This window comes from Protopterus annectens, chromosome 2.part2 (genome assembly GCF_019279795.1).
Source record: "Protopterus annectens isolate FY-2018-M chromosome 2.part2, PAN1.0, whole genome shotgun sequence".
Lineage (NCBI taxonomy): Eukaryota > Metazoa > Chordata > Ceratodontiformes > Protopteridae > Protopterus > Protopterus annectens.
In genome coordinates this window covers 116668197-116683283 of record NC_056730.1, presented here as the reverse complement: position 1 = coordinate 116683283, position 15087 = coordinate 116668197, and positions in this window count along the sequence as shown.

The following is a 15087-nucleotide window of genomic DNA, read 5'->3' as shown; positions in this document are numbered from 1 at the left end:
CGCAAATACGGGCAGCTATATTGTGGATTTAAAAAAATATATATAATTATTTACTTTATATAAGTGTGATGGGGGTTTACAGTGTCAGGGAGTGTGGTGTTGGGTGCAAGTACATTTGAGCGAACTCGCTCTTGTGTGTTGACATTATGCTTTTTAAAACCTTGCAGGGGCGTGTACATTTAGACTGCTCAGCAGTCGGGCATGGCCCCTGCTTTCCTACTCAGTCCGTGTAAGAGTTACAGTTGAGTCAGCCTGCCCTCATGAATATTCATGGCACTCTGACGTCAAACCGTTCAACTGCAGCCTCCCAGTAAGACTTATTAAATCTTACATGGAGGATTAGTAAATCCGGGGGATTTTTGTGCAGAAGGGAATGATGATGCATTTCTTTGTATTCAGTTTGAGACTGTGACTAATACACCAGTTGTTAGGCTTTGTGAGACCCTCATGGAGTACACTGACATCATTTGAGGATTCAGTGATTGCACATAGTTTTCAGTCGTCAGCAAACTTGGTCAGCCACAACCCTTAGTTTTGACCTGAACTTCTGAGAAGTATATACCAAACAGTACGGGGCCCAGCACTGACCCCTGTGGCACCCTGCTTGCAACAGGTCTGCTGGTTGATGTGGAGTCACCCAATCTGATAGTGTGTGTCTGGTTTGTGAACCAGTTGGCAACCCATCTTACAACAAAGGGGTTTACATTCAGTTTGCTAAATGTATAAGTAATGTCTGAATGTGGGATTGTGTTGAAAGCCTTTGCCAGGTTGAGGTATACTGTGTGCACAGATTTGCCATTATCAATGGCCCTGGTAACATTTTCAAGGAAATCCACCAGATTTAACAGGCAGGATATCCCCTTGACAAAGCCAAATTGGGTATTATCCAGGGTTTGTAGGTCATCAATGCATTTATTTATGAGGTCCATATTGATATGTTCTATGGCCTTTAGATGAGGCTGGCCAGGCTTATGGGTCTATAATTCCCTGGGTCTACTGCTAGACCACCTTTGTGGAGGGGAATAACTGTTGCTGTTCTTCATTCTGTAGGAACAAAGCCTGTGGTTAGGCTATGAGTGAAAAGGGTACTTAGTGGTGATGTTAGTTCATGTTTTAGCCTGTTTAGAATGCAGCCTGGGATGTCATCTGGTCCCATAGACACTGTTTCTTCCCTTGGACAAGGCTTTGAAGACCTGCTCTTCAGATATGTAGGGTAGAGGGGAGTTTGGAGGAAGGTTTGTGATAAGTTAGGAGGAGATAAGGGAGAGAAATTTTCACCAAGCCTATTTGCTAGCAGGTTTGCTATCTCTATGAGGTCAGTGTGTGTGTGTAATACTGTTGGCCACTAGTTCTCCACATAATTGGGTCTTACTTTTTAGGCTACATACGTAGCTGTAAAAGGCCTTATGGTTATCCTTGGCTGTACTTGCTACGTTTCTCTCAAAGGAGGCCTTGGAGGATTTGACAAGTTGTCTTATTTGCCTGTTGAAGCTGAGTAGGGTGTTTTTCCATTGCTGGAGCCTTGCCTTTGTTTTCTTGGACAGCAACTGTTTGCATTTATTTTAAGTTTGTTGATGCTGGATGTCCACCATGGCAGCTTGCATTTACTTAGTGCTCTGGCTTTGATTCTTTCTGGTACAGCCGAGTTTATACACTTATGCAAGTGATTGTACAGGGCTTTAATGTAAGCTTTGGCATAGTTACCACTTCCAGCTAGGCACTAGTAAGGACAGTAGTACAAGTTACACATGCATTTGAAATATATATGAATCATACAGGCAAAGCAAATGTATGCAATGCTTATATTGTTTAACAGCATTGCAAACCTAGACAGTGCTGTGCTATGCAGGTGAAGAACAGATATACAGGTATAACAGCAATACAGTACACATAACCTGATGCATGGACTGTCATGCTGGCCTCATCTGACATGTAGTTCTTTCGTATCTATTCACAAGCTGAAAGACATAAAGCAAACTTAAAACAAAATGAGCACAGCATACCCATGGACATCACAAACAGCTACTAGCTGTACAATAAAGTCTAATTTGGTAAGACTACTCAGCAGGGAGCCATACTTACTGTAGCATTCAAGCTGACTCTTCCTAACTACTTATTTCTATTGATGGAAAAGTTCAGGGTGGCTCCTCATTATGTAAATTTAATGGTGCCAGCACTACTTAACAGAGCATATGATGCCCATGGCAGCACTCATCTCTCTGGCAAGTAGGCATCAGTCATTAACCTTGTACCTGGGATCCTTGTATGAATCCCTCAGTCAGTGCTTTTGGTAGTGCATATGTAACAAGTGAAGGAAAATCTTTGTTTTCCTGCTGCACCATGCTGGAACCCTTCCAAATTCAGGCCTTGCAGAAGCCATAACTACTTGCCAGGTTGAAACCAGGAGTGAAAATGGCAGTTGAGCCACATTTACAGATATCAAAGGAACCATGAGATGAAATGCAGTATGATAGTACAAGGCAGCCCAATGCCATTGTGCAGTAGCAAAACAACAGCAGACATGCGAGGACTGAGGATCCCAGTTGTGCACCCATCACACACGGTAACATGACTCTACCATCATATACATATTATATAGTACCATGGCAGTGCACTACTACCCACAGTCCCTATATGGCACTGAGCCCCTACAGGGACTTCAAAGCCATGCAAGCATTTGGTTGCAATGTAGCTGCCTGGATATGCGCAGATCATACAGTAGACTGCCAAGTCTGATCATAAGCTAGCATGGGCCTCATAACACAACACACAGCTGACACTGAGTTGCATTATTAGTGTGATTCAAAAACATTTCAGTAAAATTAATTCAGTAGCATAGCTGCTATACCACTAGTCCAGTAATAGCATGATAAAAGCCACTGTCACCATTGCAGTTTTCACTGTTAACACTGAAACAGCATTGAAAGTAAATATGTTGACTGAATATATTGGAGTATTACGGACACTAAAAACGTTGACTACAGCAGTTCTAGTAAGGGGATACCAGCCATCAGCAGAAAAGGATGAGGAGGGTTGCTCAACAGTAACAGGAATTAGTAGTGCTTGACAACAAAAGGAGTGGGACAGGGTCCTGAGAGCAGACAGGACACAAGCTCTTCCATCCCCAGCCCACCAATTACACTGCTGAATGACAGGAATTGAATGAGTAACCATGCTGGGTGGCAACCCAGGCAGGGAGAGATGTGTTGGAAGGAACAACCTCCATTACATGTATTAAGCTAATTTATAGAGAAAAAGGGATGGGGTGGAGGGAGGCATTCCTTTTAAAAAGGTTAGGATATGGATGTGTGTATGTTAGGCTCACTTCAGTGTTGTCTGGGAGAGGGGGGCAAAGTTCTATATAAGTGAATATCAGGCCACATGTTGCAACACAAGCTGCAATTACAGGTTCTACATTCACATGGTAGGCACATTCTAAACACAGAGCTGACAGGGCCTTCAGTTAGGATGCATGCCAGGACCTAGTGGTGGAGGCTAATGCCTTTGGTCACCACTGCAAAAGTGCACAACAGTTCTGCCACAGCATCATTGACATGAAATCATCATGCCTGTGTGAAATTGCAGGCCACCACATGGAAAATGATCATAGGTAGAGGTCCACAATCATAGACCTTTGTCACTAACACAGAAACTCTCACATGAAGACACTGCAAATAACAAGCAGATTGTCAGTAGTGCACAACACCACACTAAACATATCACACACAGATTAGACTAAATATATAGACCTACATATGATGAGGCTCTTAAGAGTAATCTACCTAAACCACACTGGCCTCCTAAATGTAATCTAAGAAACAAATATCTTCAGCAACCTCTCACCCACACAACACAGGCAGCATTCATCATGAAACATGCATCTAGGAATCACTGTGGCTTAACCCAAAAGCCTGTTAGGCAAACCTCCCCACAATCCAACATCCTTGGTGACTCAGTAGTGAGACACATCAATATACCACTCACCAGACTGTGCAAGGAGATGGTCATGGTCAGCTGCATATCAGGTGCCATGATACGCCACACCATGCATGCATTCAAGTCTATGCACCACATTTGTTGGGCTAGATGAAGAGAGGTATGGTGCAGTTTTTGGAATATGTGCCCAAGGCAGGTAGCCTTGTGTACTAGTTTACCATCATCAAGAATGATGCTGCAATATGAACAAAAGAATATTGACTTCAACAATTGGCTTAGCTTCTTCTGCTATTCAAAGGGGGTCTGATATATATCAGGCAGAGGGGAGATAGTAGACTGTCCTAACTGCTTTGCCAGGGTTGGCCTGCACTTATCCCTCAAGGCTTTTGTATACTAGCTAAAACCTTGTCTACCTCATAGTACCTTTTTTGAGCAACATCAGTCCTCAAAAGCTTCTAATATAACAAAATGCAAATGGCAAGCAAAGGCAGCAACCACCACAGGATAAAAGTCCAAGATATTAGTAGTAGTATTCCATACAAACTGTGATGAGTGCTTTCGGGCTGATGCCCTTCATCAGATGATTTGTTAATGGTACAGCAATAATATACATGGGGTCTGTGACATAGTCAGATGAAATTGGAAGATTCTTCTGTCAGCTGAGAAGATAAAGAGGGTTGTAGGAGAAGAGCCATATTTTGGGTTTAGGAGAAATAAAAATTTAAACGACCTGTTATGTCATGAAGGAAGAAAGGGATCACAGTTTACTCCTAGGTGCTAGGGGACTAGACCTTGTGGATCCTGTAAGGCATGCGCATACATTAATTTAGATACAACTTTTGTACACTCCAATACTGGGAAGATATATAATTTCAATGCACATGCCATTTGTAGAATGATGAATGTAATATATCTTGCTGTATGTGAAGCATGTGTACATTTTTATGTAGGGAAGATGAATTGTATGCTAAAGAATAGGATATGAATCATCTGTCTTCCATTAGATTGCATAATGAATATAAGGCTTTATATCAACACGTCTCACAAAACCTGGGGCAAAACTTCAACTTTAGTGTTATACAGAATATACATAAAGGCATTAGGGGAGGGAATTTAGTGAATGAAACAGAATATCAGGAATCCAGGTGGATCATAGAACTTACAGCACATAGGTCCTCGGGCCTTAATGATGTAATCCCCCTTAAACCAGCCCTAAACAGAAGGCGGGTTAACTACTGCTTCATGATTGGTTATTGTTTTATATAAAAGGACTTCCTTTACCATTAAAAAAATCATCTGATGAAGGGCATCAGCCCGAAAGCACTCATCACAGTTTGTATGGAATACTACTATTTGGGGTCTATATTAGATCACCTAGCGCTTAAAAAAGCGAACGGTGATTAATCAACCCTATGTAAGTGAAAGCTTACAATTTTGAACTGTCAGAACAGTGATTTTTTTTTTCCTAGGGAAAAAAATCGCTGTTCCAAAAAAAAAAAAAAACATACTTTAAACATTACATTAATTGGGGGGCTGTGCCCCCCACACACCCCCTACTTAAATATACCAACTCCGAGACAGCACTATAGTGCCGAAAATGGCAAAGTAACAAAGCGGCCAAATGAATTCTTTCCCAGGGAAAGAATTCACTTAAAAGCCGCTTCGATATTTTGCCGTTTCAGGCTTTTGAATTCGACCAAGAGACATTCGAAAGAATGCGTCTTCGGTCTTCTAATACGGAACCTACTATTTGTACTAGAGTTTTTGTTGTTTTTAATCTGTGTTTTTAACAGTTGGATTAAAATCTTGGACTTTTATCCTGTGGCGGTTGTTATCTTTGCTTGCCATTTGTATTTACTTCGTGTGGGCATAACAACCTTTGGTGAGGTCACTTCTGCTTTTTTGAAATATAACAAAATAGAATGCAGATAACATAAAGGTAATGCTGCTCAATGCTAGGAACCTTAACAAAAATCTCTACTTCCTACTTCCTTATCTTGGGACACATTTATATATATATATATATATATATATATATATATATATATATATATATATATATGTATATATATATATATATGGGTCTACCTGAGATGGTCGACAGGCCATATGATCGAAACTCATTTGGCCGACAGTTCATTTGGTCGACAGGCAGATTTGCCCCCCTCCCCAATATTGTGCAACTCTGGAGTTGATATATATAGATAGGTGGGGTGGGGGGTGCACAGCCCCCCACATTGGGGGGGGTGTGGGGGGCGAAGCCCCCCACATAACATGCTTGTCGACCAAATGAACTGTCGAGCAAATGAGTTTCGATCATATGGCCTGTCGACCATCTCATCTGGTTCAAAACCATGTGAACACGGTTTCAATGCTTATCACACACTCAGACCCACTGCACTAGATGAAGGCACTAAAAGTTGCAGTGTCCCCATATTTGTAAAAAAAAAATACCACCAGACTAGTTAGACCAAAAAAGTGACCTGGAACTTTCCCATGTCAACATTACCATTAACAAAACTCATCACATCAAAGCTAACTATAGAATCCCCTCTATGTCCCACTTTGCCCATACCTCCTACAGAACTAGTATGGAATCCCTGAACATTAAGGCAAACACCATTCTCTTAGTGGATTTCAAATACTACTCCTTTAACTTGGAGGCATATTCATCCTCAAACATGTATGCCCAGAGATTTCTGGATTTTGTAATTTTAAACTCTCTGAGCCACTAAGTCCACAACTCAACCAGAAGCAATAAAATCCTGCACATGGCCCTCACAAATATGGTACAGCCCTACTCCCTACCAACTTCCTCCTTGGTCAAATTGAGACGCAAATCAGTCATATTCACCATAAGACTGAAGCATCCTTCAATACTTTGGTGTTCAGAGACTATGCTATGGGTAATCTACTGAAACCGAGTGATGACCTGGCTAAATTCAGCATCCCATTCCAGCTCAATGACCCCACTGCTTATGTGGAATCCTTTACAGCCAAATTATACGCACATGCGAACAACTGCATAGATGTATCTGTCCCCCTGCAAAGCAAATACAATGCCAAAATTAAAAATAAATTCCTGTGGTGGAACCCAGATATAAACAGGCTCTACAATAAAAGAAAAAAAATCATTGTATGTAAAACTAAATGTTAACTCTCAAGGTGCAATAAAAAGCTCTTGCTAAATTGAACAGGGAATTCAAACCCTGATCAAATCCACCAAAGCCAAGTATGAGGTACAACAGCCACCAAGACAAAGAACAATCACAAAGCCTTCTTTAACAATATTCAAAACTTCAGAAACAATACCCAGCACTGGCAGAGCTAATAGTAAATAATATTACATAGTCAGACTCAGAGGACATGCCAATCTACTAGCAGATGAATTTAACTCTAACTTAATCTTCCTCTCCCCTCCTACATTCCCAAATTACATATCTTCATCTACACCCCCTCCCCAAATCTCCAACAAAGTCCTCAAGGCACTATCCAAGGCCAAGAACACTTCTTCTATAGGACCAGATAACATGCTGGGCTGTTTGCTTGCCACCCTGAAACAGAACCTGTCATGCCCCCTACAGATGCTATTCAATATCAGCCCTCAAACAGGCTTTGTACCAAACAAACACAGGACAGCAACTGTCATCCATTTGAACAAAGGTGGGGTGTGAATGGATCCAGGAAATTATAGACCTATAAGTCTGACCTGTCTCATCTGTAAGCATATGGAAAACATTATTATGGAATTAATAAATAAGGATGTAGGTAACCTACAAACTCTCATCACAAGCCTGTTCAGATTTGTCATATCCCGATCTTGCCTGCATAAACTGGTTGGCTTTTTAAGGTTACTGAAGCAGTGGATGAGGGCAAATCAGAACACACTGCATATCTAGAACTTGCAAAGGCATTCAATACCATCCCTCACTCAGGTATTATAGATAAACTATCCCAGCTAAATGTTAATTCCCATGTAACTTATTGGATAGCAAATTGGCTCACAAATAGAATCCAGGACATTAAGGTAGGTGTCTCTATTTCCTCCAAAAGACCTGCCACTAGAGGTGTACCTCAGGGTTCAGTCCTTGAGCCATTCCTCATTAGCATTTATGTCTTGGAGGTCAAAAATAATGTTAAGGGTTTATGGCTGACCAGATTTGCAGAAGACTACAAAGTTGGTGCCATTATAAACTCACCAGAGGACACTAAGATTCTTCAAGAAGGCTTTATCCAAACAAATAGCTAGTTTCAAAACCGTAGAATGAAATTAATTACAAAGAATTGTATCCTTCAACAAACACCTCTAGATGTTTCCTCACATACCTTCTCACCCAGCATCTGTTCCATTGCTGGTTCAAGTCTGATTGACACTCTGATGGCAAACCCATGCTCTAGCTGTTTGCATAATACCATGTTATGCAACACTGTACAGATGACAAATAACTTGCTGCAGACCTCTGGAGCATACAGTAGCTCACCACCAGAGATAACTAAGCAATGGAAGCAAGCCTTCAGCACTCTAAATATGCTTGATGGTGTTGCAAGTCTTCACCAGTGTGGTGTTGTAGGACATCTCAGCCATGCTGTGTGAGTTTCATATAAGTGTCATAAGCCATTGTTCCAGGACACATTCAGTAATATCTGCAACATTTGAAAGTAGACACTTTTATAAGTTCATTGCATTCAACACAACCCGCTTGCTTTTTTGTGCAACCTGGTAGTGGAGGTTGAGTTAGATGCCCCTGTTGGAAATCATCCTGCACAAATCTCTGGTATCAGACAAGTGTACAGCAGATGTGGGAACTGCGTGCGCATGCATATACACACACACACACACACACACACACACACACACACACACACACACACACACACACAGGTCTACTTCACATGATCAAACGTTCAAATGTTCAAATTCCATATGGCCGAGACCATATAATCGAACATTTGAATGTTCGAAAATGTGCGATAGACCTGCAAAACACAAACAACAAATAATAAACTGTGTATAGCAGGGGGGCAAGCCCCCCTGTACCCACCATACCCCCGCAACTTAAATATACCAACTCTGAGATCGCACTACAGCGAGGACAAGGGAAATTCCCCGGTCTGCGCTGTATGCTGATTCCGAATTTCAAAGTTTTAAAACTTCGAACATATGGTCTTCAATCATATGGGTTTCGAAGTTTTAAGATTCGAAATTCTGAAGGACACACACACACACACACACACACTGTTAATAGTACCCTGTGCATTGAACTATACCTGTCAGGTGATGGAGTGGAAACACTTTCATTTGCTATGCCAGTGACCACGTAGAGCAGGTGGTACCATAACAGCAATTTGAGTCCTTCATAAAATGCCTGTATGGTGCTTTATATCTCCTTTAGTTCCATAGAAACCACATATACTACTCCACATGATGCATGATATAATGAAAATGGTGTAGTATTCATGAGGCAGATTCCTGTCAAACATCAACAAATTCTTCAGATAGTTGATGGAAGATCCCCATAGCAAGTATGGTAAATGCTACACATATTTTTATACCCACAAGGATATGTATTCCACACATCCCATGCAATTCCATATGACTACAAACTCTGGAATGGTGTATCTGTCCATATGATAGGATTCAACTATGTCCCTATTGTGGATGTGACCGTTTATCAGCAGCGGATAGACAATACAGAGAGTGATGTTACACTCTGTCATGGTCACTGGCTGTGAGAACAACACTTGAGAAATGCTGTTTGGCTAATAAGTTGCTACTACTAGCATCTCACTATGGTGTGTTCCTGTGCTCACCAAAACATTAATTCAGAACTGGCTCATCACTCTGCTTTTCATATATTTCTAAATTATACTATCATGTTTACCAAACTTCCATTTGCAATTGCTCTCATTTCCATAATGTCACTTATTTGCATATTGTTGTATAGTAATTTGCATATGATGGTGGTGGAGATATTTTCGTTTGGAGCTTGATCTTGCTAAGAAGGTCTGAATCAGCCTTACCTCACACCACCACTGATTGTACTATTTCATGTAATATCTCCTTTTTCGGCTGTTCCGATTAGGGGTCGCCACAGCAGATCATCTGTTTCCATTTCTTCCTGTCCTCTGCATCTTGATCTGTCGCACCAGCCACCTGTTTGTCCTCTCTCACCACATCCATAAACCTAATCTTAGGCCTTCCTCTTTTCCTCTTTTCCTGTGTTAAATTGCCTCGGAATGCCAGGCTTGGCTGGAATGAGAAGCACAAAATATAAAATGCTTGAAAAAAACAATGCAATAATATTTAGAGTACTGTAATAAAACTTTAAAATATGTATATATCAATCATTTCTTTTCATCCCTTCCACAAGCAATATACCTAATGCCAGTGTTGCAAATCCTCTCCTGATTCGTAAAGTACCTTAACCTGCAACCTGAAACAAGGATCTTGTCAGCATGTCCCACAACGTTTTCCAGTGGATACCTTAATATCTGAAGTCATCCTCTATTGAGATCAACTTCTCATAGATACCAACCCAGACCCCAGGCAGCAAAACATGGACACAGTCCCTAACACATGCCACATTAGTTCTGCATTCAACTTCCCCATTAGAAACTTACCTCAGTGGCTGTTTCCTAAGTTCAATGAACCCAAGTGTTAAATAAAAGACAAAAAAAATAGAAAGCAATCTAAACAGCTAAATACTATAAATAAATAAATAAATGATAATATAAAAAAAATAACATGACCTAATAAAGAGGCACACAAACTTCTTGCTGCTTTTGCCCACAGCCCCTAAGTGGTGATTATGTGGTTTCTTTATCATGTCTTGCTAGCACCTGCTAATCCTTGTCAACATCTCTTCCTTCTACCAATGAGATCATTTTTCCTCATCCCATGGCCGTTTGGCTAGCTGTGGGGAAGTGAACTAGACAGGACAGACTGCATCCATCTGCTTTTTACTTCTTTTTTCCAGGTGGTCTTAGTTTCTGCAGCACAATGTCTCTTCTTAACCACAAACACCCTTAGTGGTATGGCTTTAAGTGAGATATTCCAGAATTATCCCTCCGGCCCTGGTTACAAGCCCGTCTGATAGCTATCAAATGGCAAGGTTCCATGGGAGGTAGTGAGCCTGAGAGCTACCACTGCTGCTCATGGAGGTAGGCTTGCTATATGTTACAGCCCTACTTCCCAAAATGTAGCAGTGCCCATTTTATGTGCAACTATCTACAATGAGGCATGGTCTAAGAGTGCATCATCCCTGGGCTCTGAAACATACCTGCTTTCCAAATCTTCCTTCATACCTAGCCCAGCTACTGTTTGAACTATAATCATCAACAGAGTTACAGAAAGAAGCTCACCTTTTACCAGATCATCATCCCTATCCTTGCCACCAAACAGAGATGAACAGGCAAAGCCTCTTCTGTCCCGCCATGCCAGCTCCAGCAGATGTCTGAGCTGCTAATCAAACTCAATTCACCTGGATCATCATCATCAGGGCTTTATCTCTCTATGCCAGCAAAACTGTCATCCCTGCAAGTTCAGGATTTTGGTCCCTAATCCATCCCCTTTTGACTTGATAGGCACACCACAGACACAGGGCCCACACTCTCAGTTCAGCAAATAGTATTTGCTTTCCTTCATGTACTAAATGTGGATACAACCCTTGCTTGTTAGCAGACTGAGGATACGTCTTCAGCCCATAAGCAATTTGCTGCTAGACCTAGCTGTTGCTGGCTGTGTGACTGAGCCATTGCTCTTACTCCAGAATGAGCAAACCAGAGCTGGATGCTCATTCTGCATCAAGAACCTGAGTCACCAGTTGAAAACAGGCCATATGAGTTGTAGTGTAGTAATGGACGTATCTCTCTACACCACAGAGCCTCTACTGAGCACAGTCTGATTTCAGACTTGCTGAAGTTTGTATGTCCAGTTTGGCCTTCTTGACTTTTAAAGAGATGGGTTAAGAAAGATGCATCTCATAATTTCGAAGCATTAAAATCAGAGCAGTTTTTTTTTTTCAAAATTGCATTAAAGTCAGAAGGAGGGACAATTTCCTAATTTTCATTGTAGAGGTCTTCAGATATTACATTACATACAGCTCGTGATAAGGAATCTTCATGCTGGGTTATTTTAGTTACATAATATTGTATATACCTTTAATCAAAACTGATTTTATGATTAAAATCAGTAAATCTAGGAAAACCATGGTTAAATACGAGGAGAAAAATCACAGCACTTCAGTCAAATTATAGCAGCACAGTGGTATGGACAGAAAAGAAAACTTTCATTTCATAGACTGTAGAAATATAGAAACATAAGAATAATACTAGGCAGGTGATTACAGACACCATAAGATGTCTAACTATATTTGCCTTTAAAAAGACAAACTTAAAACTTCTTGCCACCCTTATCAAGTATTTAATATTGCTTACCTCCCAAATCAAGCAGGGACTTGCAGTGTAATCCTGGTGTAAATTTTGTGTCTACCCATCCAGTAATCAGGACTAGCCTGAAAGGTTGCCAAAGTAGTGTTTTTGTTTGTCCTGTAGTGGCAGTTTATTCCATAAGCTGGAAATATGCTGTTAGACATATCCCTCCAGAAAGTCTTGTTTATGTTTCGATTTATATTTTGGTTCCTTTTACAGGTGTTTGTAGAGGCACTGGTTTTGCAAAGAAATAGCAGGTCATGTAGGATATGGTCATTCATGACTCAAAAAATTATGCACAAGTCACCTTATTACAGCCAGCAGGCCACTGAGTATAGTGAGAGTGGGGCTGACCTTGCAGGATAGTTGAAAGATTTAAGACCTTTATTTTTCTTTTGACCTTTAATTTTCTTGGTTAGTAATCTTTGGGGTCTTTCCAGACAAAGGCTATGTTTGGATTTGTACATACCAAAGGGGCATTGTATTCAATGATGGGTGCAACAGATACAAGGGTATAAAGACGTCTCTGGCTCTTGAAGTGGTAATTAATTTGGGTGGACAGAAGGATTTCCTGGCTATGGTGGAAATATGATGATCAAATGAGAGAGAATTGTCGACATAAATGCCTAGATCTCTTATGAGTCACTGTCTGAGGAATACCACTTATAACATATGAGGGGGAGCAGCTTTTTTTGCTAAACTCTATTACTCTGCACGTTTTTGCATTTAATTTGAGACCATTTTCACTACACCAGGTATGTGCATATTCCAGCCCTTGCTAGATCTGTTTTGGATTAGTGAATGAGTGGATAACAGTATTCAGCTGCAATCATCAGTAAATGTGGTCAACCACAGTTCTCGGATATTAGTTTGGATGTCTGCAAAATAAAATACCAAACAGGAGAGGACCTAGCACAGATCTGTGTGGCATCCCACTCATTACAATTTTATATTCAGAGAGTGTACCAGCAACTTTCACAACCTGGTATCTTTCAGACAGCCAGTTTACAAACTAGCAGATAATGTAGGGATTTGCATTAAGTTTGCCTAATGTTTAGTAATTCTAGTGTGGGGAATAGTATCAAAAGCCTTGGCCAGGTCAGGATAAGCAGTGTGCAGAAAGAGACCACTTTCCACATCCTCTGTAACCTTTTCAAAGAAGCTGACTAGGTTCAGCAGGGAGGAATTGCTCTTCAAAAAAAATACAATCTAAGTGGAGTCTGGTTCAACTAAGTTTTCTATGACTGTATAAATGAGTTCTGCTACGATACATTCCATGGCTTTTCATATAAGCCTGGTGAGGTTGATGAGATTATAATTACCTCGGTCTGTAGGCAGACTACCTTGTGTAGGAGAGTCACAGAGCCTGTTATCCAGTCATCATGGTCAGGCTGAGGTTGAATAGTTTAAGTAGAGGCTTGAATAGTGCATACTTGCCACTAATGAGAATGCAGAATGGTATGTTGTCTGGTCCCATGGAAATATTACTTTTAGCCTTTGACAGGGATTCTAAGACTTGACCTAAGGTAATTTCAGGGAAAACTAAATTATCAGGAATATCAGTTCAACAATATGGGTAATTGTGATGAAGTTAGCAATAAATGTGCCTGGTAATATATATATATATATATATATATATATATATATATGAGCTATATCCTTCAGATCAGAGTGTGTGATATTATTATACATGAACTCAGTGCATTGTTAAACATTATTTCTTAATTTTCTGATGGGTATCTGTAGCTGGCAATTAAGTAATAGTTGGGTTTGTTAGCAATGATTTGGATTGCCAGGATCGCCAATTTAGGGTCATGGGTAATTTGATGTGAGGTGATAGCATTTCTAACAAATGCAGATAGTCCCCCACAGTTATCCAAGGGTCTGAAAGCATGATAGGCACTACTTAGACTTGTAGTATTGACTAGTACCATCATGATGTTGTCTGATTTGAGTCTGAGTCTGTTATATAGAAATTTCTTTTACGGGAACTCTGACCAAAAAGGCTCTGTTGGGGCAGCAAAGTCTTTAGCCAGTATGAAGCTGCCCTGGTATGAGAGGTGTAAGCCATCTCTTGCAAAATAAGAAGCCTTATTTACCATCTCATCCCAAACTGACACATACTAGATCCCTTAGAATGCCACCAATTACACAGACAATTGTTAAACCCAATTATCTTGTCTTGGTATCTAGGCATCATTCTTGATAAAGATAAGATATTACTCAACACCAGAGTCATTCCTGCCTCTAACACATGCACAGTAAGTTCCATCATATTTCTCTGCTTGTCCCTCTGGGTGGTACATCCCAGGTCATTCACTCCCACGTAAGCCGTCATTAATTCATAGTCATATTTGTCTGGCTTAATGGTCTTTAAGGCCTTTGTAACACCACAGATCCTGGCATGGGACAAGCAGGTTACAGTCACCCTAGCGTCAGTATACCTAACTATAGATTTACCTATAACCAAAAAATGTCCTTGTGTAGAAGCACACTTAGTAGGTCTTACTGGCTTAAGCCTACTTTCCTGATGACTCTTGGGTGAGGTGTTTGGAGTGGCAATGCTTGTGACTGGAGAAGATGTAGATGTTGCCCTGCATGCTGAAGGCTGGGATATTTTGACTATGTTGTAGGAGGTTTTGGCAAATGTTTCATTACTGCCTAAGCATAAGTTATGGGTTTATTATTGTGCTGTGACTAATGTGGTGTTCTGGAGGTATA